This window comes from Apodemus sylvaticus, chromosome 20 (assembly GCF_947179515.1).
Source record: "Apodemus sylvaticus chromosome 20, mApoSyl1.1, whole genome shotgun sequence".
Taxonomy (NCBI): Eukaryota; Metazoa; Chordata; class Mammalia; order Rodentia; family Muridae; genus Apodemus; species Apodemus sylvaticus.
In genome coordinates, this window is record NC_067491.1 from 25,432,250 (window position 1) to 25,456,587 (window position 24,338).

Consider the following 24,338-nt stretch of genomic DNA (forward strand, 5'->3'; position numbering starts at 1 on the left):
GAGAATGGCATCTCACCCAGCCTACTGCAACATGACACATTTGCTGATTTGTCTTTGCTCACACATCTCATAACCAATTTAACAAGTATTTATTGAGTTCATACTGTGGCCATGGTAACGGTATGGAAGCTATGAGAAAGACTAAGATATTGTTTGTGCCCTTAAGGAATTAATAACCTGATAGCAAAAGTGGACATGTATACAATCCAGTGCAGTAGTTTCAAGGATAAAGTGAGTGCTTTAATAGTGACAGAAAATCCTCTGTTAGTATAAAGAGTGAGTGGCTACAGGGCAGAGCAATGCAGCACTGGTGCTGAAGTGGCAGGATATTAAAGGCAAGACATCAGTCACACAGCTGAAGCACATACTTTCCTGAATTAGTTAGGGAGCTGATGGCATAGAGGAAAGAAATATCAGAGTCATTTCATCGCAAACATCAATAATACATGACACTTAATCAGATTTCCCAGTGAAAATTGGGAGAAGTCAAAGGTTGGCTCTCAGTTCTTATCACAACCAAAGCTAGGACACACAAAGTTAGAAAACGCTCTTGGGCAAGGATGCAACTTTTCATTTTAGCAACAAATCTATGAGTAGATCACCATCACTTGGAGATTTGGGTCAAAGGTGCAGTAAAAACAGCAGCCATAAAGATGTAGTGTTGAGATTCTTGCTGTACATACAGTACGATCTGAAACTATTACAGGAATGGAAGGAAGGGTATGAAAACAGAACAACACTAAAGACCAAGAACTAAAGAACCAAATGCAGATCTAATATAAGAAAATGAAAAGAATGAAGCATATGTCTAGGAACCTCCAAAGTGCACACACTGACACATAAGGAAAGGCACTCGACAGATTTCCCTTGTGGAAGTATTAAGAACTGAGAATGAGGGGTAAATTTGACAATCAAGAAATTGGTGCTGACATAATGGAATGGGGTAGGGAAGCAAGATTGCTGGAGATTTAATAGATCCAAGTAATTAATTTATATAAACACATGTCTGAGGAGATTTATTTTAAGGAAGAAAAAAATGAATATGTGGTTAGATGAATAGGCAAAGTGAAATTAACATTTTGGCTTAATTTTGAAGAAAATTGAGTATTTACTCAAAGGGAATGAAAATTAGGAAAAAAAGAAAGACTTTTAACCCAGTTAAAAGTCCAGAGAGCCCACTCCTGTTTTGGATTTAGATTGTTCATCTCCATGGGATATAAATGATGTATACCACATGTATAGTTTTTACTGAAAGATTAGTCATATCTTCAAAATGGCCTCTCTGCTATATAACCTTAGAATTCCCTCAGAAAAGAAAGAGTAAAGAGGGAGGGAAGGAAAGGTGAAAGGAAGGAAGGAAGAAAGGAAGGAAGAAGGAGGGAAGGAAGGAAGGAAGGAAGGAAGGAAGGAAGGAAGGAAGGAAGGAAGGAAGGAAGGAAGGAAGGAAGGAAAAATGTTTAAAATAAGCAGACCATTTTGTGAGCAATGGTCAAGGAAACAGAAAAATAAGCAAAGAAATGCCTATTCTACACCATTTCTTTTAAAACTCATCTGTGAAACAAAATGTTCCAAGAGCATTTACAAAGAATTTTTAGAACAATTTAATTTTTAACTTTGTGTGTGTGTGTTTGTATGTGTGTGTGTGTGTGTATACATATTCACACATGCATGTGTGCGTATACAGTATCTATTATGCCCAGAAGAGAGTGCCAGGTCACACAGAGCAGGAGTTACAGGAGATTGTAAACCCCAGACATGGATGTTGAGAAACAAACACTAGTTTTCTACAAGATTGGTGAGCACTCTTAACAACTGATCCAACTTTGAATTTCACAATCCTCCCAACTATATTTTATAACAGATTCAGAAAGAATGAGCCTCTTCATTCCCTCTGAATTCTATGAAGAAACTATGTCAGAAAGGTCTAGTGATACCACATTCGTTCTGTGTTTTTATACACACTTGCCCTGTGTCAGGCATAGACTAGGGGGTTCTTTAACAACATGACAGAATACTTAAATGTGTCTTCAAGGGGCTTCTTGCCAGTGTCACACTTAATATTGTGTTCTAGCAGACATAATAGTCAAGTTGAGGTGTGAAAATCTGTCAACTTACCTGGGATAAATTCTGAGTTGTGCTATTGAGTAGATAAGACAAACTTTTCTACTTTCATGCATTGTATTCAGAGGAGAAAATAATTTAGCAAGCAAACATCATCTGTAATATCACATGTGGCTATTATAAAGAAAATATAAACAAATAAGAATATTGGGACTATAGAGAAGATTCCTATGCCCCCCTAAAATAGCTGTTGAAGAGAGACTGGGAAAAACTAAGAAAATATATTGTAAATATCCAGGAAAAATCCATGAGGGAATTCAAAGTGTAAGAAATGTGGAGACAAACTACCTTGAGCTGAAGGAATGATCAATATGGCTAAAGCATATTTCAGATAGAGAATGGTATTAAAAACTGTTTGGTATCAGGCACAGGATAGGAATGCCAAGTTAGGCTAGAACAAAGATATTGACTTACTCTAGGCATTGATATGACTGTGGCGTACAAAGTGATGATGTATGATGAGTTGAAACTGGAGAAGTCAATGGTGTCCAGGAAATAGAAGTCCCTCTCACTGAATGGGTCCAGTTGTCCTAATCAAAGCTTGAACATTTTAAGTTAGCAAGTGACACAATTTATCAGTCTTACATTTTTTAGCTTTGTGTTTGTAGTTCATGCCTTGTGGGAAATGCCTCAAGAAAGGATCGAGATTGTCAGAATATGTCTTAATTATGCACCAGGAATCAATGTCTATTGCCCTTTCTGTCATCGAGCTTTCCCGATAATGAGAATAGCTATCCAATCATGTATTTTAGGAAAATTGAACTTTATATTGGTGGGACGGTAGGACCATGTGTAGCAAGTTATTTCAGAGTTGCTTCCATCTCTAAGTATAAAGGGATAAAGATTTGAGTCAGTGACCTTAATATTAAGAGTGGAAATGGAGAGAAAACATATCTCCTGTAGACATAGGAGAAATTATTTACAGAACTGTAGCTGCTTCCAAAAAAACATGAAAGAAACAGGGATAAGTCCATCTGGTATTCATACTAAATTGCCTATCCTCTGGATTTGTGTTATTCACCCATTGTAAAATAGGCAGAAAACTCTTTAAAATGAATATATGGATGGCCAAGTAAGGAAGAAAGGACAGAAGGTGATTATAGTCTAAGGCATTTTGGGTCTGAAGAAAAAGTACAAAAATCTTCTATATTTAAGATATTTTAAATATATATTATATGTTCTACTTTGTTCATTCTACTTCCTATGGTAACTTAGCCATGAATGATTGTCTTTCATTCATGTGATAAACATGACAAATATGCCAAGATCCTGAGCTTAAAAGCAGTCAGAAATCAAGTCTCAACTCAACTTCCACTTAATAGTGTGACCATAAGCAAGTTACATAGTTACTGTATTCCCAAGCTTTCTTAATTGTTAAATGAAAATGTTGTTGTCTTCCTTGTGGGAAAGCGAGAACTTGTACATCAGCCTCTCTCAATCTGTGGGTAGTGAACCCACTGGAGAGGTTAAACGTCCTTTTCACAGGGGTCACCTAAGACCCTAGGAGAACATTAGAATTCCTCACAGTAGGAAAATTATAGTTATGAGGTAACAACTAAAACAATTTTATGGTTGAGAGTCATCACAGCATGAGGGACTGTATTAAAGGGCCACTGCATTAGGAAGATTGAGAGCCATTACTGTACATGGTCAATGTTCATGAATTTAACAATGTCCCAGAAATCTGCAGTTTTCAGGGAAAAAAAAAGACATCCCTAGGTAATTAAACAGAATAGATTCTCAAAGAAGATGCTGATTATTAATTTACCTCATTTTGCAAAAAAAAAAATTATTAGGTATAGTGCTTTTTAATAAGTAAATAGCTGTTTAAGTAGTAGTAGTTTAATAATTTGCCCTACTTTATATGCCTAAAGAATAAAGATCTCAAAGAAAACATTGCATTTGTTTATCAGAGCATATTCTAAAAAAATGGAAGTAATGAAAGCCACTTAGCATTTGTTAGTTTTATATAATGTTCTAAAATTTTATCTGCCTGTCATTAATTAGGCTTAATTATGAACACTATCAAATGCTAGCTTCTATAGCATTGTCTCTTTGGGTAATGGGTATGGCTTTACCTAGCACGTGGGACCCTCTGGCCCCTTGCCCAGCAATACAAACAAGTGAAGGCCTTTTTCTTAATGCCCTCGAAACGTGAGGTAACTTTAGAGGGTAGAAACCAATTTCTTAGTCTTTGTTTCATCCAACATAATCAACTAACTAGAAAATCCCGTGGGCCTGGAGGAAATCTTAGTTATTGGAGTAAACTATGGCGTTTTACATTTGATGGAGGAATCCCATAAACATGCAGTTGCTCAATTAAGAGTGAGGCTACTCCTTTTACTTACATTGTTATTACCTAAGGAAGGTGAGACTTCCAAAAGAAAATGGGTAATTTATGAAGCCAAGAGTGAGAAGGTTGCTGCCCGTTCCCAACCTGGGTAATGTCTGCTGTCTCCAGGTTTCTCACTCAGCTTCAGCCGGTGGATAGTAAAGGCTTAGCCCAAGCAAAATATTTCATACAAAATAAACAATTATATGATATGATAGTAAACTTTTTATAGGACTGTAATTGTATATATGTCTCCATTAATATGATTTATTTTCTTTTTGGTTTAGAGCCTCTTGTGTAAATTGCACTGCTATTTTACAATTGGCCTAAGCACCACTGTCTTCAACATGGTTTCTTTACAGCTTATTTATTTACCCAAAAAGCTTAATTTATTTATTTTAAAACAATACTTAACTATTCAACCGATATAAACACATGTTGCCCTTTCATATTCTGGCTAATATTTTATAGGCCTTTTTTTTTCTTTTTCAGTGAATATTTATGTGGAATTGGATTAATTCATCCAATCTCCAGAACAATAGTATTGGAGTAAATGGCTTAATATATGTTTTTGATATGAATTATAAAATCAAAGGTTGAACTGAATTCAAATTTTCACATTGTATTTTATGGGAAAGAAAGAATCCCATAGCAACCCAAGACAAACAACATTTAGCAATCGATCACAACTCTCAAAAGATCTGAATATCACTCACAAGTTTTCTCCATTTGGAATTTCACCCATTGTTCCTTAACTTCAGTCTGTAGTAAAATAAATAGCCATATGTGTTTTAGTATACAGTATATCACTATTTAAAAACTGACATGTATTAAATAATATCCATGATGTGTTATTTTACTGTAATATTTAGAGGCATCCCCTGAAATCATTTGAAATCATTTTGAAGAGAGTGTCATGGCAACGTTCTGCAGGGTTTAGCTTTGATTCCATCGAATTCTCATCTCTGTGAGTTGCTATTCCTTCTGTTTCCCTTTTCCATTCATTGCTGCCCCTCCGTCTGTGGCAGTTCTGGGCTTACAGATTGATTGCTGAAGAGAGGAGACTTTTCATTTCTTAACCCTGTGACTGGCTTTATAGTTATTGGCATGAAACTAACTACTAGGACTTTAGTGCCTAAGCGGGAGCAGGAGGGGCACAGAGGGAGAATCGCCTTGCACGCGTGTGCAACTTGCACGCATGTGCTTTTCGCTGCTTGGTTGTGTACACTTAGGCTCAGTTTACATAAATCCTTACAGTGATTGCTTCGGCTGTGATTACTGCCCTTAGTTTCCTGGGACCATCGTGCCACTGTGATTCAACAGAGCAGCGGTTCAGCACTCAAAACTTCCACACAGCAGATGGTGTTCAGCAAAAACTAGATGATTCTTTGGCAAATAAGTACATTCACTGATGAGGTCTGAGCCTGTTTGGAAAACTATGAAATCAAACTTTAAAATGAATTTACAAAAAGAATAAAAGACCATATTCATTATTCCTTGCTAACAAAGGAAAAGCAGAAATAGCTGCCCAAGTGAACAAAACCAACAAGTCACAGCTTAATGTGTGTAAGGATTTTAGAATTCAAATAAAAAAAATACAAAAGCAGATGAATTTTCTTCTGGGGACTCAATTTCAATTCACTTTTCAAATCCACTTTTTTCTTATAATTGCACAATGAAAAAATTATACTAAATGTCCTCGTACCTTTCATCTTACAAAGAAAACTGTTATAAAAAGATTTTTCCCAAACATCATTGTTTAAAAAAGACAAAACACCATATTTGTAATAAAGCAAAACTTTCTATGTATTTTTATGTTACTTTTAAGAACTTTGAATTTTCAGACAAAGGTAATGTGCTATGCTGGCCTGTTGCAGCCTGTGTATAATGAGTAGGGGAAATATATAATCTATGTGACATGGGTGTCTGTCACTAGGCTGAGGTCTAGGAAACGGGGCTAATATTTCATTTATGCCACCAGCCAGCTGTACATTTGGGCATCAGATTTCCATTTGTGATCATTTCTTCAAGGAGTAGAATCAGAAGACTTTGTTGCAAGTCTATAAATAAATAAACACAAGCAATTTTGCATGCTATATTTGGAATTTACAGACTTCGGATTATAGTCCGTAAGGAGGTATTAGCCGGGAAAAAAAAAAGGATAATTCCTGAGGTGTTTTGTTGTTGTTCCATTGTGAAGTTTACATTTTGTTCGTTTGTTTTTACTTTCTAGGTTTCTAATAAAATTAGATACCATCTAACCCTGAATTATTTCTTCAGCTAAGAAAAAGAAATGAAAAACCCTGTCTTCCACTTTCTCTTCTCCATTTTTTCCTTGCCTGTTGTAGGCAAGCCTCCTCTCACGCAAATATAGAACATTTGGGGGGGGGATCAACTGTAATTATTTTTAAATGTTCGTGTCTTGGGTAATTGGCTGGTCTATTGTCTGTGATTTGCTTATCCATGAGGTCAGATGTGTGAGGTCATACACCCTAAACTAATCATTTCTGTTTGCATTGTGAAGATTAGCTGAATCTTTTACCCTGCGTTGGCTTCTAGAAAGTTAATTTTCCATATTAAAGTACTATTCCAATTAGCCTTTTAAAAATGACACTCAACAGTCAACTGGCAGTAAATGGGACCCCGTGAAATTACAAGAATCTTGAACAACAAAGGAGCCAGTTAAGTGAGTGAAGAGACAGTCTCCCGAATGAGAGAGAGATCTCTGTCAACTGTACATCGAGACAAACAAAGAACAGCAACAAAAACAAACAAGAAAACAAACAACTCAGGCTGTTTTCAAAGAAAGAAATGTTACCTGGCAACAAGTATTTTTAAACCAGTCAACATCTTTAACTATGAGGCTAATGCAAATGAAATCTACTTTGAGAGTATACACCAACCGGCTGTCATGGCTACCGCAAGGAAACAAAGGAGGGCCCGTGCTGATGAAGAATGAAGAGCCCTCATTCCCTTCTGTGAGAGACTGAATGGGTGCAGCCATTGTAGAAAACAGTGTAGCGCTTTTCCAAAAGTTAGTACTAGAACTTTCATGGCATTGGGCTCTTGGACTCTTGGGGATACTCCCAGAGGTCTATCTATACTGCTAAGGAGATATTTGTTCATTGTTGCTCTGCTGACAACAGCTAGGCAGTGGAATCAAGCTAGTTGCCCATCAGCTGATGATGGATAATGAAAAAGCGCTACACGATAAATAGAATGCTCTTCAGCCTTGAGGAATGATGAAATTGAGAAATTTGCAAGAAAATGCATAGAACTTGGAAGTGTATAAAGTGAGGTAGCCTAGGCTCTGGCAGGCAAACAGTGCATGTTACCCCCATCTATGCAGACCTTAGCCGTCAATATTTCCACATATGTATTTATGTGGAGTAAGTGGAGATGCCAGGGAAACTGCAAAGATGACCCCAGGACAGGGAGTAAAGAGAGCCCCAGAGGGAATATTGTAGGAAGCGCATAGAGTGTATGTGCTGTCAAACAGAAAGGGGAGCACTAGGAATAGAAAAGGGTTTATTCCAGGATGAGGGAGGGCAGAGAGATGCGGAGAAAAAGCACGTTGAGGGGAAAACCAACCAAAACATGGAAAATGGAAAGTGCCAGGAAGTCTGCTCTTTGTAAACCAAAATAAACTAGCTACTAAAAGAAAATACAGAACAAGGCAAAAAAAAAAAAATGAACACATTTCAAAATTAAGTATTTTCTTGGGAAGTTGTTTGGGCAGTTTTTCTTGGAAGGAAGATGTGTCGTAAGCCCAGGATATTTCAGACACTTAAACTATTACATTAATCCTTGCCTCTCCAGTAAAATTTATAGTACATCTGTGAAATAGGTGAAAATGGTTGATAAATTAAAAGACATCTTACTCCTAGGACAGTCTGTCAATTATCCTAGAGTGGCATTGGGATCAGGTCAGTATTTCCTATCTTCTTTATTCCCTGGACTCTGCCTGGCATAGAACTGTTTCTACGAAAATAAAAAAATGATTTCTATAGAAAAAGTCTACAGATGGTAACTTGTAGTTTTATGCAGCTCAGGGCAAAGCAGTTTCTGGCTGGAGCTGGGAATCTTTTTTTTTTTTTTCTTATTCACTTTGCATCCTGCTTACTGCCCCCGCTCCTTGGCAGACTCCTCCCACCATCTTTCCCCCCATTTTCCCTTACCCTTCTCTACTGAGCAGGTGGGGCCCTGTGTAGCCTCCACCCAGACACGTCAAGACTCTGTGAGGCTAGACATGTCCTCTCCCACTAAGTCTACACAAGGGAGCCCAGCTAGACTATATCTCACAGACAGGCAACAGCTTTTAGAATAGCCCACCACTCCAGTAGTTCAGAACCCTCATGAAGACCAAGCTGCACATCTGCTACATATGTGCAGGGGATGGGGGTGTCAGATGCTAGGTTCAGCCCATGTATGCTCTTTGGTTGGTAGTTCAGTCTATGAGACCCCAGGGTCCAAGTCAGTTGACTATGTTGGTCTTCCTGTGGAGTTCCTTTACCCTTAGGGGTCTGCAATCCTTCCTCCTCTTCTTCCACAAGAGTCCCCAAGCACCATCCACTGTTTGGCAGTGGGTGTCTGCATCTGTCTGAGTCGAATACTTGGTTGAGCCTCTAGGAGGACATTGATGCTAGCCTCCTGTCTACCAGTATAACAATATAATTAACAGTGTCAGAGATTGGTGCTTGCCCATAGGATGGGTCTCGAGGTGTGCTGTCATTGGTTGGTTTGCTCCCTCAGACACTGCTGCATCCCCTGTACCTGCATTTCTTGTAGGCAGGATAAATTTGGGTCGAAAGTTTTGTGGATGGGCTGGTGTCCCTATCACTCCACTGAGGTTCCTGCCTCAGTTTCCATATCCCCAATGCTGTGAGTTACAGGTAAAGTTACCCCCATTGATGTTTGGGCATCTCCCTTATCTCAGGTCTCTGTCATGTCCTGGAGATGCCCCCTACCTCCCCACCACTATCAGTTGCAGATTTCCATTCATTCTCATGGCCATTTGTCCATCTCTCCTGTCCCTCCCCACACTTGATCCTGAATCCCCCCCCATTCTCCTCCCCATCTCCTCTCCCATCAAGTTCCCTCCCTCCATCTGCCTCTTATGGCTATTTTATTCTCCCTCGTAAGTGAGATTCAAGCATCCTAGCTTGTGCCTTCCTTCTTGTTTAGCTTCTTTGAGTCTGTGGAGCATAGCATGGATATCCTATATTTTCTGGCTAATATCCACTCATCAGTGAGTACATACCATGCATGTCCTTTTGGGACGGGGTTGCCTCCCTCAGGATGATATTCTCAAGTCCCATCATCTATTTGCCTGCAAAATTCTTGCTGTCTTTGTATTTAATATCATATGCTCAACATATGCAACAATATGTTTCATAGCAGCTTTATTTTCCTTAACCATGTGACATGTAAGCCCGTCTTCTAGTCTAGTCTGTGCATGGAAGTTGTGCTCCCACTGTTCCTTGGCAGACAGCTGGAAGCCCATGGCTTCTGAGTAAGCCCACATTTTCAATGACAGATGGCTTTTAATCTCTACTGTTGGCTTCCAGAATTCATATGCTTTGCTTACTCAAATATATTTTTCTCTGTCATGGAGAATTTGGTGCTAGTAGCCCTCTTCTCCGAGAAATTAATATTTCTGATGCACAAAGTCATGAGAGAAACCTTCCGATGTTTGCTGGTAGGAAAAGCTACTTTGTACTGGAAACCACTGTGGAAAAATAATACAGTTCTGAAGCGATACAGTTGTGTAAAGTACCAAATAATCTCAGGTTGTAATAGCTCAGAAATATACAGTTTGATTACTTTATGCCCATTAATATGCTGAAGGGGACACACACACACAAACCTCTACCTATGTTAGTGATAACCACCTTTACTTCATTCTCAGCAGTTAGAAATATTCTTGAGGTTGAAAGAATATTCCCATGAGTGCCTTGACATAGCCTCAGTATGCACTGTGGGAACACAGAGTGAGTTCCCGGACAGCCAGGGCTACACGGCAATTGCCTTTTTTTTTTTCTATATGTCTGATTTTCCTTAAGATGGAAGCCCCTATCTTTTTGACTTTTTAATCCCTAAGAACTTTCAGCCTCCAAAAATGCAAGGCTGAGGTATCCAACTTTCACTGAAATTATCGTTTTAAACAAATAGACAGAGATGACCTGACCTGGAGCCACCTCACCTTGTTCTATTATACCAGAAAACTGACTCAAAAGCCACTCAACCAATAAACCCTCATGTAGCATCACTTCTTTTAAATCAAGGACTGTGATTTTTTTCTCAGACACATAAAACCATCATATTTTCTGGTAGGTTTATGCTAGCGTGATCCTGATCCATTAGTTGGTAAAAGGGATTGCTGAACAATGGCAGATGAATTATTAAATCATATTCTGATTATGATGAAGGCTGCAGGGAATTAAATATTTATTTACGATATAGGAGAAAAACTTGAATCCTCAAATAACATAATGCTACCATGTAAGCTCTCTCCAGAGAGATGAAAACCAAACTGTAAAGAGAGTAGAATTGTCTGGTTGCTATCAGCAGATCAATCCGTTTTTTAATTAAGTTATTATTTTTAATTGACAAATGACAAGCTTCGTGTATTTATGATGTCCCACATGATGTGCATGCAAAGCCTTACTTCAAACTTCAGATAAAGTCCCTTGAGTTCGCCATGCCTGATGCTCTACATTTTAAAATACAAGAGCACAGGTTCGGTGTGCAGAAACAGGAGGCAAAGTTATTTTTATCTGTATGTCAAAGAGTAGGTGAGTGTTACAGGGAAAAGATTAATGGGAACAAAAAATAAGGCTGAAAAAATGAAGCGAGAAAACCCATGAGACAAAGAGAGGAGGAAGACATTGGCTACAGGAGGGACCTGCTAGAATTCTCGACACAGCATCTTTACCAGTCAGACGCTTGTGTACAACACACAGCATTTCAATATCTTCCCTGGGTAAATAGCAGTGTCTTCCCTTTTTATGAGCCCTGCTGCAGCTGCTGTGGCTTACAAAGAGATACCAGAATCAGAATAGACTCAGTCAGCTTTTCAATAATTCTGAAAAGGTGGGGGAATATTGCCAGAAAGGATAGCTCTCCAGTCTGCTAACATGGAGTCTTGTTAGCAAAACAAAATCTAAACTACGGGGAGAGAATTCCCTGCTGCTGCTAATTCCACTGGGGACCTTCCTCCCGTGGCAGTGCAGGCTGTTTCTCCTCTGTGGACTCCTGCCATTGAACAGGGTAGCTCAGAAGGAGTATGAAAAAGTTGCTCTTAAAAAACCAAGTTGCTCTTCTGAGATGTTTTGCTATTCCAGGTTTTTGTTTGCTTGTTTGATTGTTTGGTTGGAGATTTTCAATGTCAGCATGATCCATACCTATGGGTTCTGAGCCTGGAGCATCCATCCCAACAAGGAGTCCGAGGAAACGGAAGCAGGGTATGAATAATGAATAGACTGTGTACGCAGAAGTCTATATCCAGTCAATAGTAAAAGCATGTGCAGAATTGCAAGGCAGCAGCGTGCTCATGGATTCTTTCCATGCTTTCTGTCTCAAGGAAAAGAAGGCTTGAGAACACTCGAACAACCAACATCTGCAGTCTGATCGGAAGACTCTGCCCCTGCCGTCCAGGAGAGCTCCACCGGGAAATCTCATTAAGGTATTCAGAACAGGGAGATGTTGTTGAGAATGACCGATAGCCTTCCCAGTCCATACCAGGATGTAGTGGGGGCATTTGTGCAGGCAGCGAGAATGTCTTAGTCACTTTTTTTTTTTTACTGTGTTTACAGAATCACTTGTAGAAGCAACTTATGGTAGGAAATAGTTCTAGTTTGCACAAAGGTTGCACACTATTCAGTCTGTAGTGGTAGGCAGGGCAGAGCAGCAAAGTTCATTTCACAGCATGTTGGCCAGGAAGCGGATAAGATGGGGCTGCTGGTGCTCAGATAGCTTTCTCCTCCCCCGCCCCCTTTATTCTATCCTACTCTCCATCCGCGGAGGGTCTTCCTCTGCTCAGTTTCAAATCACCACAAACACAGAAGTGTGTCGCACCCATCTCTAAAGTGATCCTAAATTCAGTCAAGTTGACAGTGAAGATTATCTATCTCAAACTGCATCTTTAATTTTTGTTTCATTATATTCAAGAGACATTAGTATTTGACATATATTCTGGAATTGTGACAGTTTTTTAATACGTTAGAAGAGCTAGCCTAGTTGGTAGGCTACTTGGGTAGCACTTGTAATATTCCACCCAGTTAGATTATACTTCGCCGATTCCAACATTGTCATGGTTCATTATCTGCGGATGACCATGAGCAACCTTGCATTCTGAAAGAATATGCCATGGCATATGCCTCTGTGCTTTGGGGACCTGCCACACAGATGATATTTTAGCAAGAGTACTGGGTTATGTGGGGTCAGGAGTTGTAAACAAAATTTGTTTCTGGGAAGTGCTTTCTAGGGCCGTGGCAAGTCTCATTCTTTGGTATGGTACAGGGGGGAGGTGACGGTATCACTTGTAACAGTTACATGTGTTAGCGTTTGTAATGAGGATGTAAAGTATCTGCTTGAATGTCTTATCTAATGAATGCCATCAAATTCAATTATCACTCTTAGACTCTTCATTAACCAATCAAATTATTCCTACTCTAAGATATTTCAAGAACACTTTTCCTAGGCATAAACACAGTCTTTTGTACTATATTGGTAACTCACAGATTTCTAGACTTTCAGTGTTCCTGACCTGTAGGATTCCTCAAGCATCATCTCTGACATGACTGTCACTTTATGTATGAGAAATATTATTATTAGAAAAAGTTTCATCTTTCTGTCTATTTTACTACTTATATCTATACTAGAAGATATATATAATAGGTATGATGGTTTAATCGTAGTATTCAGAAAGCTGAGGCAGTAGGATAGCTGTGGAGCTCAGGACTGGCTTGGGTCACAGAGTAGGACTGTTTATCCAAACAAAATGAACAAAACTTTGCCAGCTTCTGGCTATTATAAATAGGGCTGCTATGAACATAGTGGAGCATGTGTCCTTATTGCATGCTGTGGAATCCTCTGGGTATATGCCCAGGAGTGGCATAACGGGGTCCTCCAGTAGTATCATGCCCAGTTTTCTGAGGAGCTGCCAGACTGATTTCCAGAGTGGTTTTACCAACTTGCAATCCCACCAGCAGTGGAGGAGTATTCCTCTTTCTCAACATCCTCACTAGCATCTGTTTTCTCCTGAGTTTTTCATCGTAGACATGCTGACTGGTGTGAGGTAAAATCTCAGGGTTGTTTTGATTTGCATTTCCCTGATGACTAAGGATGTTGAACATTTCATTAGGTGCTCTCAGTCATTCAATATTCCTCAGGTGAAAATTCTTTGTTTAGCTCCTACCCCATTTTTTAATAGGGTTATTTGGCTCTCTGGAGTCTAATTCCTTGAGTTCTTTGTATATATTGGATATTAGTCCTCTGTCGGATGTAGAGTTGGTAAAGATCTTTTCCCAATTTGTTGGCTGCTGTCTTGTCTTATTGACAGTGTCCTTTGCCTTACAGAAACTTTGTAATTTTATGAGGTCCCATTTGGCGATTTTTGATCTTAGAGCATAAGTTATTGGTCTTCTGTTCAGGAAATTTTCCCCTGTGCCCATGTCCTCAAGGCTCTTCCCCAGTTTCTTTTCTAATAGTTTCAGTATGTCTGGTTTTATGTGGAGGTCCTTGATCCACTTGGACTTGAGCAAGGAGATAAGAATGGATCGATTTGCATTTTTCTGCATGCTAGCATCCAGTTGAACCAGCACCATTTGTTGAACACAGATGTCCCTCAATGGAGGAATGGATACAGAAAATGTGGTATAATTACACTATGGAATACTACTCAGCTATTAAAAACAATAAATTCACAAAATTCTTAGGCAAATGTGTGGAACTGGAAAATATCATCCTAAGTGAGTAACCCAATTACCTGGTATGCACTCACTGATATGTGGATATTAGCCCAGAAGCTCAGAATATCAAAGACATAATTCACATATCAAATGATGCCCAAGAAGAAGGAAGAACAGGTCCCTCGTCCTGGAAAGGCTCAATTCAGCAGTGTAGGGGAATACCAGCACAGGGAAGCAGGAGGGGGTTGTTTGGGGAACAGGAGGAGGGGAGAGGGCTTATGAGACTTTCAGTAAGGGGGAACCAGGAAAGGGGAAATCATTTGAAATGTAAATAAAGACTATATATCTAATAAAAAATAAAAGGCTTGAAGAAGAAAAAAACAACAAAACTTTTGAAGTTAAAAAAATGAGTATACAGAAAGTATGTTGTTTTTTGTTCAGTGGGATCATGTCATAATAAAAGGTTTTTCTTTTAGGGATAAATTATGCCATAACTAGAATTGTCTGTCTTCCTTACAGGAAGACACAACTGTAGAGGATCACAGCTGTTATTGTTGAAGTGTGCTTTTACAAATTACCATAATTTCATCACACGGGTTATTAAAAGAGTGGTCGGTTCTAAAACTGCTCAGACACAGTGTCAAGGGCACTTTAATTTCCTGTGAAATAATTATGGCAGCATTGATGTGTAATGAAAGCTCCGAGCATTCCACAATGAAAGACAGATGCCTGTCATCTGGGTGGTGATTCTTACCACATTGAGCTTAAAATATTTCTGTTTGATTCTCTTCTATGTTGATACTGTCTTCTAGTCTACAAATATGTTGGAAACATCTCAACACGTAGCCTAAAATCAGGCCACAGGAAAACATGCTCTGAGATTCCATTCCAGGCATGAATCAGAATTTTTGGGACGGGGGACTAGATTTACCATTCAAAGTATACATGTCAGCTTATTGCTACAAACTACAAGGTTTAATGAAATGCAATAAAACAGCTGATAGGAAATATATGCAGTAAACAATGCATATACCATTGACATAGAAAATAGAAATATTGGAATTAAATTTGGACTTAAATTTTCTTTCATATATGTGTGTATATACATATATGTATAAGTATAAATATATGCATATATATATTTATTTATTTCCTGGGACTATACTAAACAATAGAGATGACTTACCTCCCCTCCCTCCCTCTCTCTCTCTCTCTCTCTCTCTCTCTCTCTCTCTCTCTCCTCTCTCTGACTCTATCCATCTCTATCACTCTCTTATAGCTTAATATTTTGAAATTAAAATTCCACATTTATTGTTAATTAATAAAACCAAGGGCACACAAATTGATTTTAAACCTTCTAGTTAAAGATCTTTACCATATTAAAAATAAACACTCCATTCATAACCTGTACAATCATTGATTTTGACTCCAAAACTTTACTAAGCTTTCTAAATAAATAACTTCTGTTTTAACACATTATAAATCTAATAGGCACTGTTTCTTCAAAAATTGCAACCTGTCCTTTATATTGATCCCACTGAGACAATAACTGTGGATGTCTAAAAGGATACACTATTGATAAACTTATGACAAATCTTTGAGATTGAAGTTTACCATTTCCTCTTGAGGAGTCATTTCTATTTGGAGAATTTTCTCATTCTTTTAGTTTTAGTACGAACAAGTTAGATACTATTTTCTAGCTCAGTATGCCCAACTCTAAGGTAAATATACACTTAGATGAGAGGTAGGGGACAGATCACTGTCTTCCGAACTATAAAAATACAAACTGTTGTGATTACCTCAGGCACTGGAAGAAAGCAAAAATCACCATCGGCACTAGCAGGAGAACAACAGCGAATATCTGACCCATAAAATTAATTCTTGCTTCCTACGTGGTGAGCCCGCTGAGGCAAAGCTCTGCAAAGAAAACTAAATGGACACGAATTTACATCTGCAGGGCAACTGGCATTGAGAAATAAACAGATCGTGAGAAGATAGGGATGGATTACATGGTTTTCCAAATCCAGGAGCATCCTTGATAAATCAAAAAAGAAAAAAGAGTAGGGGGAGGGGCATCAGGGGAGTGAGAGTTACTTTCCTAGTTTGCCATTGGAGAAAAAAAAAATGGGACTGAGAGTGATGTTTTCTAAATTTCATACATGAATATGTGTAATCTAAAATTCATCTCACATAAAAACGCTATAAATGATATTTGATTCATTTTTAATGGACAAAATGATACTAAAATGTTACGATTTGTAGTACTATGGTTTGTAATGCTTGAGACTTGAAGTGATGCACGGTGCAGAACAATGTTTTCTGATTCCTAAAAGTGTATCAATTAGACAAAATGCTTTCATGATTTGCTCCAGATATCCATACCAAAGGAAAGCAGGCTTGATTGCAACTAAAGATTGAAAAAGAGTATAAGATATTTTTCTAAAATGCAGGAACATGGGCTAACAGTATGAACTGTGTTCTCCTGAGCAGAGAAAAGGGTGTTGAGGAGCTCAGATCCTTGTAGAGCTACAGGCTAAGAGGCAAAATGCCCCAGCAGTACATAGCGGTGCTAATATCAAGCTATTAAATATAAAAGATGAAGCCGGGAGGTATGGCTCCCCTCTGCAATTCCAGTTCTCAGGCTACTGCAAAGAATTCAAGACCAGCTTGGGAAACTGGGTGAGTCCTGGCCAGACATTATAAGACTGTGTCAAAAAAAAATCAAAATAAACAACCCCCATAAAAACAAAAACACAGAAATAAATGTTCACAAGTGGTTATCTGGTGAGATGGAAGTGGATGGATGGGTGGGGGGGAAGGGGATGGGGTAGGAGGTTTGCTGAGAGGAGAAAACCTCAAAAAGGGATAACATTTGAAATGTAAATTAATAAAATATCCAAAAACATAAAATAAGATAAAATAAAATAAAGTAAAATAAAATAAAATGAGAAATGGGCTAGACAGATGACTCATTGTATAAAGCACTGGCTGTTCTTCAAGAGGCTCTAGGTTCAATTCTCAGTAACCACATAGCAGCTCACAAGCCGTCAGTTCCATGGGATCTGACCACACACACACACACACACACACACACACACACACACAGAGGCATACATGTAGACCCAATACCAGTGCTCATAAAATAAAAATAATGAAGTAAAAACTACCTATAGCAATAGCACATCCATTTGGAACTCAGGCAAGGACACACAGAGAGCACTAATCCTGATCTCGTGGGCCACAGGGGACCCAGTGAAGAGAGAGCACCCCAGCACTTGAGTTTCTACTGATGCTAGTCTTCTGAATTACTCAGCACAGGAGCTCAGGAAGTAAGATCTCCATTTTTAAAAGGGATTCTTACCTTTTGTATCTTTCAAGAAGGAAACAAAAGTGACCAGTTGCTGCCTTTATGCTCTTATCTGGTTAGTTGACTTATGAAATATTCACTGAATATGTACTTTGTATTGGGAACTTACACAAACTTTATTATTTTTAATTGACATATTAGGGCACAAATAGAATTCATACTATTGCTTGAATTTCTATATTTTATTTTGCTGTTTGCTTTTATTTGTCTCAACTAAATCTAAGTAGTTGAAGGGATAGGTGGGGTTTGTATTTGAAGATGAAAGGCCAAGGCATTGATTACCTCAAGGAATAGGTCTCACTCCACATATTTTATTTCTTTTATATTCAGAATTTAAGGATGTCTATCACTTCTGTGTAACATGAAGAAAAGCTCTGATAGCTTTAAAGTTAACACAATTATTTATTTGTAACTGAAACTCTCTATTCAAAGTTAAAAAATAATAAATTCAAGCTAATGTCTTCCCATAGCATGTCTTAATGTGGCCTGGGCCTCATTGCCTCTGTAGTCTATGAAATGAAATAGATAAGAGTCTCAGGAGATGTACTGGAAAAAAATAATAGCATATAATTTTTAACCATCTCTAATTTTTAGTTAAATAACACTAGAAGAATGTGTTCCTAGTAGCTGCTATTAAAGAAAGTTGTCATGTAGCCTTCTGAATCCCTCAGTGTTGAATAAGTCTTCCACTCTAGAAAGATACTGGCTCATCTGTCCTTAAAGAAAGCCACAAAATTAAATGTGATCATATCCCCTTTCTATGTGTTGTCAAGAACTATAAGTAGCCAGGCAGTGGCGGTGCATTCCTTTTATGCCAGCACTTGAGAGGCAGAGGCAGGTGGATTCCCAGGTCTAAATAGTGAGTTTCAGGACAGCCAGGGCTACGCAGAGAAACCCTGTCACAAAATAACAATATATATATATATATATATATATATATATATATATATATATATAAAACAAATCAAAAAAGAACTATAAGTAAAACATAAAATGCAAATTGTATGTATTATCTGAAGCGTTTTAGGATGGAAAGGGGCAATGTTGTGACTTTCAACTCAATCTCAATTTGGCTGCTTCCAGAAACTACTGTGCAAACAGGGGCTTAATCCGATTACAATAATATTGCTTTCTGACCATGTATAAATTTCCAGGGTGACTTTATTAGTCCAGTCTTTGGAAGTGATGCTTCAACGTTGGATGAGCATCATTCAATGTCAAGTATTGTCACTTTCACATAGGTAATTCCTTGGTAACATTCTTGTATTTAGTTTTCCAATCAATCTGTCTTTGTTTTATTCTTCCCTGGTCCAACAATTCTTGCCCATGATAAAGCCTGAGATCATCATTCTTTTTTTTTTTTTTTTTTTTTTTTTTGGTTTTTAGAGACAGGGTTTCTCTGTGTAGCCCTGACTGTCCTGGAACTCACTCGGTAGACCAGGCTGGCCTTGAACTCAGAAATCCGCCTGCCTCTGCCTCCCAAGTGCGTGCACCACCACTGCCCGGCTGAGATCATCATTCTTGAGCATGAAGCAAGAAGATCGATAAAATCTTAAAATACCAGTGACACTGACAACCTCTGTATACTGGTCCCAGCATGCAAAGAGACTTCATTTTGTCAGAGATATAGATGGTTAATAAGGGGCAAATACACAAATGTTCAGACCGACCAAATATCGTCAGTGCACTCATTCTAACCATGTTTGCTCTTTGCCCTTTCTTCTTAGCCTCACTATTGTTAACTGTGCTCAACCATGAACAAAGATCATCTGCTCCACTTCCTTTGAGTTCTGTAAGCCTTTGGTCTACCTAAATGAAAGGGAGACAAAAAATACATTTATATAATTGATAAGTGAATTGATGGAGAAAACTCATAGGGCTTAACCTAAAAATGGCAGTGTGCATGCAGTTTTCATTGTAGGATCATAACCTCTTAGTCCAGGCCAGAAAGACCTTTTATCTAATCTTGAGCCTTTTCTTAATTACATTTTACAGTGCCTAAGTGTCCTACACTGACACATCAAAACAAACATTCTGTTCTCTGCTGCTTGTCCAGCAGAGTGAATTTGGCATGTATTAAGATGGGCTAGCCAATTCCAAGTTCAGTTAGGCTTGTATGGGACTACTCAGTGTACGAGGAGCAGACTGGACTTCTGAAATTTTATTTTGGTAATAGGAAGGAAATGGATTGAATTGGGATACTGATGATAAATCAGGAAACTGATAATATTAAGGGAACATACATCTACTTTTGAGAATATTCATGTTCATGCCAATTGCTTCATCATATCATCTAAACTAAACTAGATTAAAATAGTATCAGTTCAAAGGATCTTAGTTAGATTAGAATACATATTTATTTAAGCACCACTTTTATAATAATATTTTCATTTCAATAAAGTGTTTTAGAAAAGTTTTCTATGGTAAAGTAATACAATGCTTTTATTTTAGCATATTTGGTGTTGATTTGTATTATTTGGATGTAGTTTGGCAAGTATTTGACACTTAAAAGAATTATCATTTGGCCATACATGTAATCTCTTTACATACTGTGCCTACCACTAAACATAATTTGAACACCCAGAAGTTTCACATGGACGTGGAAAAGAACTTAACATAATGCCACAGAGAAGCATGAAGGAAGCAATAGCACAGTCAGATAAATAAACAACTATTTTTCAGCCCAATAGGGACACAAGAAAACAATGGGAATCATTGAAACATAAATTTGCCTGGGTCTCTATAGCTATGAGCTTTGGGAAGGTCTCTACTGCTCCCTGAGGCCTGCTCTAACATAAGACCATTAGGCAGCACAGTTTATGAACTACAGAAATGAATTTCCCACAGTTCTCTGGGCTGGGGAGTCTAAGGTCAGGGTGCTGTCAGATTAAGTATCTCCTGATGGCCTATTTCCTACAGGACTGCCTTTCTGTGAGGAAGCCTTCTATAGCAGAAAGGGCAAAGGGGTGTCTCCCAGGCCTTTAGTGTAAGAGCATTAATCCATAAACATAAAACAGTTTGTGAACTCTTCACCTTCCAGAGGCTGAGGGGTTAGATTTTAACATACGAATGTGGAGAGGCATAAACATTCAAGTCCTAGTACTTGCCTTCTAACATTGGCCAATTGCAACATTGTCCAATTTAACCATTTGCATCTAGATTGCGGAATAATCACTGGCTGCTAACTTTCCGCCTATCAGCAGTTTTGGTATTCTGCAATAATTATTACCTTGATAGGGACACATACATATCTTACTCAGAATGTAAGTATTATTAAGACATAAATCAACCAGAAATAAACAAACAGATAACCCTGAGAGCTAGAAAAGGAGAACTCACAGGCAGAGACTGAAGAGTAGGGGTTGATGTCACAACCACAAGGGGAGAAGGAGGGTCCTTTATCGGGACTATCATGGCAAAAGGCTTAGTGCTCAACTGGGTTGGAAATCCTGAACTGAAAATCTTGCATAGACTCATACCTTCATAAGAAGGTCACTTATTTCTAGAAGGAACAAGTTCATTGCACCCAGAGACCCAGGAAGATGTCAAAGCACAGGTGCTGAGCATGTAAACACAGCAGAGAAGATGGCAGAGGCAATCAGACCACGCCATGACAAGGTCAAACGCGCCCAAGCCACTGTGAAGAGGGAGTGTATGTGCTCTGTGTACGTGTGTCCTTCAATGCCTCCTAGAGAGAAACTGATGGAAACCCACAACTGAATAAAGAAGTAGCTTTGATGCAAAGCGTAAAGGACCACTGTAGAAGAAAACCCCAAACAAAATTTTTCATTTTACAATGAACTGGAACTGCATAAATGACTCATGTTCCAGATGAGACCAAGAGTAACAAAAACTATGCAGGCTGAAAAAAAAAAAAAAGGAAACTGTTAAAAGAGAGAAAGAGGGAGAGAAGTGAGAATTGAAAAGCATATATAAACCATTTTTAAGTAAATATAAAGAAATAAGAAATGGAAATCATTATAAATAAGAGGACACAATAAGGACAAAGTAGGTCTTAGAAAATAGACAAATTTTACATAAAAGAAACCAGTAGCGAAACCTTTCAAACTTAAAATTTAATGGAAAGTTCTAGCAATAAAGGAGAAACAGCCAGACAGGATGAAACTGAACTCTAAGTCACATCTGGAGACCCTCTGTGGATTGGTCACGTGTGGCAAAGACAGGAGATGAAGTTCAGAGACACAGAACAGCTGATCGAGCGTCCTCTAGGACTTCCAAGAGCACCCCATTGTGAGCTCACGCCGAAGAAGTTTGGGATTTGAAGAAAAAATTTCGTTAGCTGGAGAATTGTGCTCAGGGTCTTTTCCTCACAAGTCAGAGGAAAACAATGTAGACTTTACAGGAATCTACAGAATTTTGATGACAAAATAAAGATACTCAAAGTCAAAACTGTGTGACAAAATATAAAGAAGATATGGAGGGAAAGGAAGCCAGGAGCAAGGTTATCAATCATAATACGATATAAAAACCAAAAGAATAGTAGTGGAGGATAGCCTCGGGTACTGAGTGCAGATCATCAGGAAACTCAAGTTCCAAAATCACATGAGCTCGTTATCAAGGATGGAAAACTAATAAATTCATCTTTTGAAAAACTGCCTTAAAAAGTCATTGTTAACTCACTCGGTAGACCAGGCTAGCCTCGAACTCAGAAATTCTCCTGCCTCTGCCTCCCAAGTGCTGGGATTAAAGGTGTACACCACCACTGCCTGGCTTTGCTACCTGTTTTGAGACACTCATTCTACAGCCCAGACAAGCTCCAACCCATGTTAATGGGATCTTTCTCCCTGTACCTGTCTAGAGCTGAGATGGCAGCCCTGAGCCACCAAGTTGGTTGTCACTCAAAAAATAATAATTTTGAGCCATAAAATAGACAGTCCCTAATATTTTGGTAAAACCCTGGATGTAATATTTAAGCAAGAAACCCTTTTGTTCTAGTCACTAAACTAAAAGTTTTTATTAATGAGATCATGTGAAAACCAGCTTTACTGTTTGATATATCTGTCCAAATGTTTCAGGTCATAGTAATATCAGAGAGCCAGCCAAGTATCCTAAAACAGACTCTACCACACCCTAACCATTTGGTCATTAAGTCTCTATGTCACCAGTGTCTTAAAAGGTATTTCAAATATGAAATCTGTGCTCCCCTGAGATTTCCTTTCTAGTTTTTGAAGTATCCTTAGATGTGACCTACCTACTGTATTTTTGAAGATTTGCAGCCATATATTTTCAGCTGTACATATGCAAATGCCTACTCTGTTCTGGTATCCTACAATGGTGTTAAAACCTACAAGTTAGTTTTAGTTAGTTAGTGAGTTAGTAGCTATACTCACATGACATCCTTTTCCAATCACATATAGTCAGCATAGAATGGTTGGACAAGAGAAACTGGAAAGTCTATGAGAATTATAGGAGGTTATTTACAACATATAGTCATAGACAGCTTCTTTATACTGGCAAGTGATTTTTTTAAAAAAAAATGACTAAGGCCTTGTAATTCTTCTTGAGTAATAGAGCATCACACTGTTCCATCTAATTAGGCAGAAAGACATGCAATTACTGCATGGTTCATTAATTGACCATGGACAGAAGAACAATGCCCAGAGACAAACCAACTACTAAGGCAAATTAATAAGAAAACTAGTAAGAAATATTCAGAAAGAGGGCTGAAGAGATGGTTCAGTGGCTTAGAGAATTGACTGTTCTTCCTGAGATCTTCAGTGTGGCTCCCAGCACCTACATAGAGAGCAACTAGCAATTATCTGTAATTCTGCTTGGAGGCATTCAATGACCTATGGTGTGCCTCATGGGAAGCAGCCCTGAAAGTTGTGCACAGACATAAATGCAGGCAAAATACCTGCATGCATGAAATAAATATGAAAGTGGAATATTCATAAGTAACTTTACTAGCTTTGGAGTGAAAAATTAGCAAAACAATTACAACTCTTTATATACCTATGGTGTAGTGTCTTATGTCCTCGACAGAACTTACCAAGATTATTATAAATTAGGAAACCTTAGCAATGTAACAGCATTTTCTATTGCAATATATCTATTTTATTATCATCTTGAATATAAAGTATACATTGAAGTTGTTATCAAGAAGCAACAATGAACAATGAAATTTAAAAGAAAATATATTGAAAATCTATATTCATAGGATAAACTCATTCTATGACTCAAAAATGTCAGGTACACAGAAAATTAGAAGGGTCTTTGGCTCACAGTCTCTGAGGAGTTCACAGTATGAACTGACAAAACTAAACATCATTTTAAGGTATTCAAATAGGGTGCTTATAAGAACAATCCTAGGCATGTCTTCTTTATTAGAGACCTGATTTAAATTTTAAGTCTCATAATTGAAAAAAGGAATTAAAATATGGAAAGAGCAATATGACCACACTCATTTCTAGGTAATAACAGCATCACAAGAAAAAAAATACAGAACTTTCAAGTTTCTAAAATAAGAAATAAATATACATTAAATGCGAATACCATCTCTCTCTCTCACACACACACAGAGAGTTGAAACAGCTTAAACAATAGAAAAGAATAATGAAATATGAAGGCAAATGTACTTCAGACAAGA

General features: G+C 38.1%; 1 protein-coding gene across 1 annotated transcript in view; it reads left to right on the plus strand.

The window, feature by feature from the left end:
- Syt1 (synaptotagmin 1) overlaps positions 1–24,338 on the plus strand; it is a 533,203-nt gene that overhangs the window by 99,167 nt on the left and 409,698 nt on the right. The window contains exon 2 of the mRNA XM_052165717.1: positions 12,036–12,137. The gene's annotated coding sequence lies outside the window, so the exon portion shown is untranslated. The remainder of the gene's footprint in view (positions 1–12,035; positions 12,138–24,338) is intronic.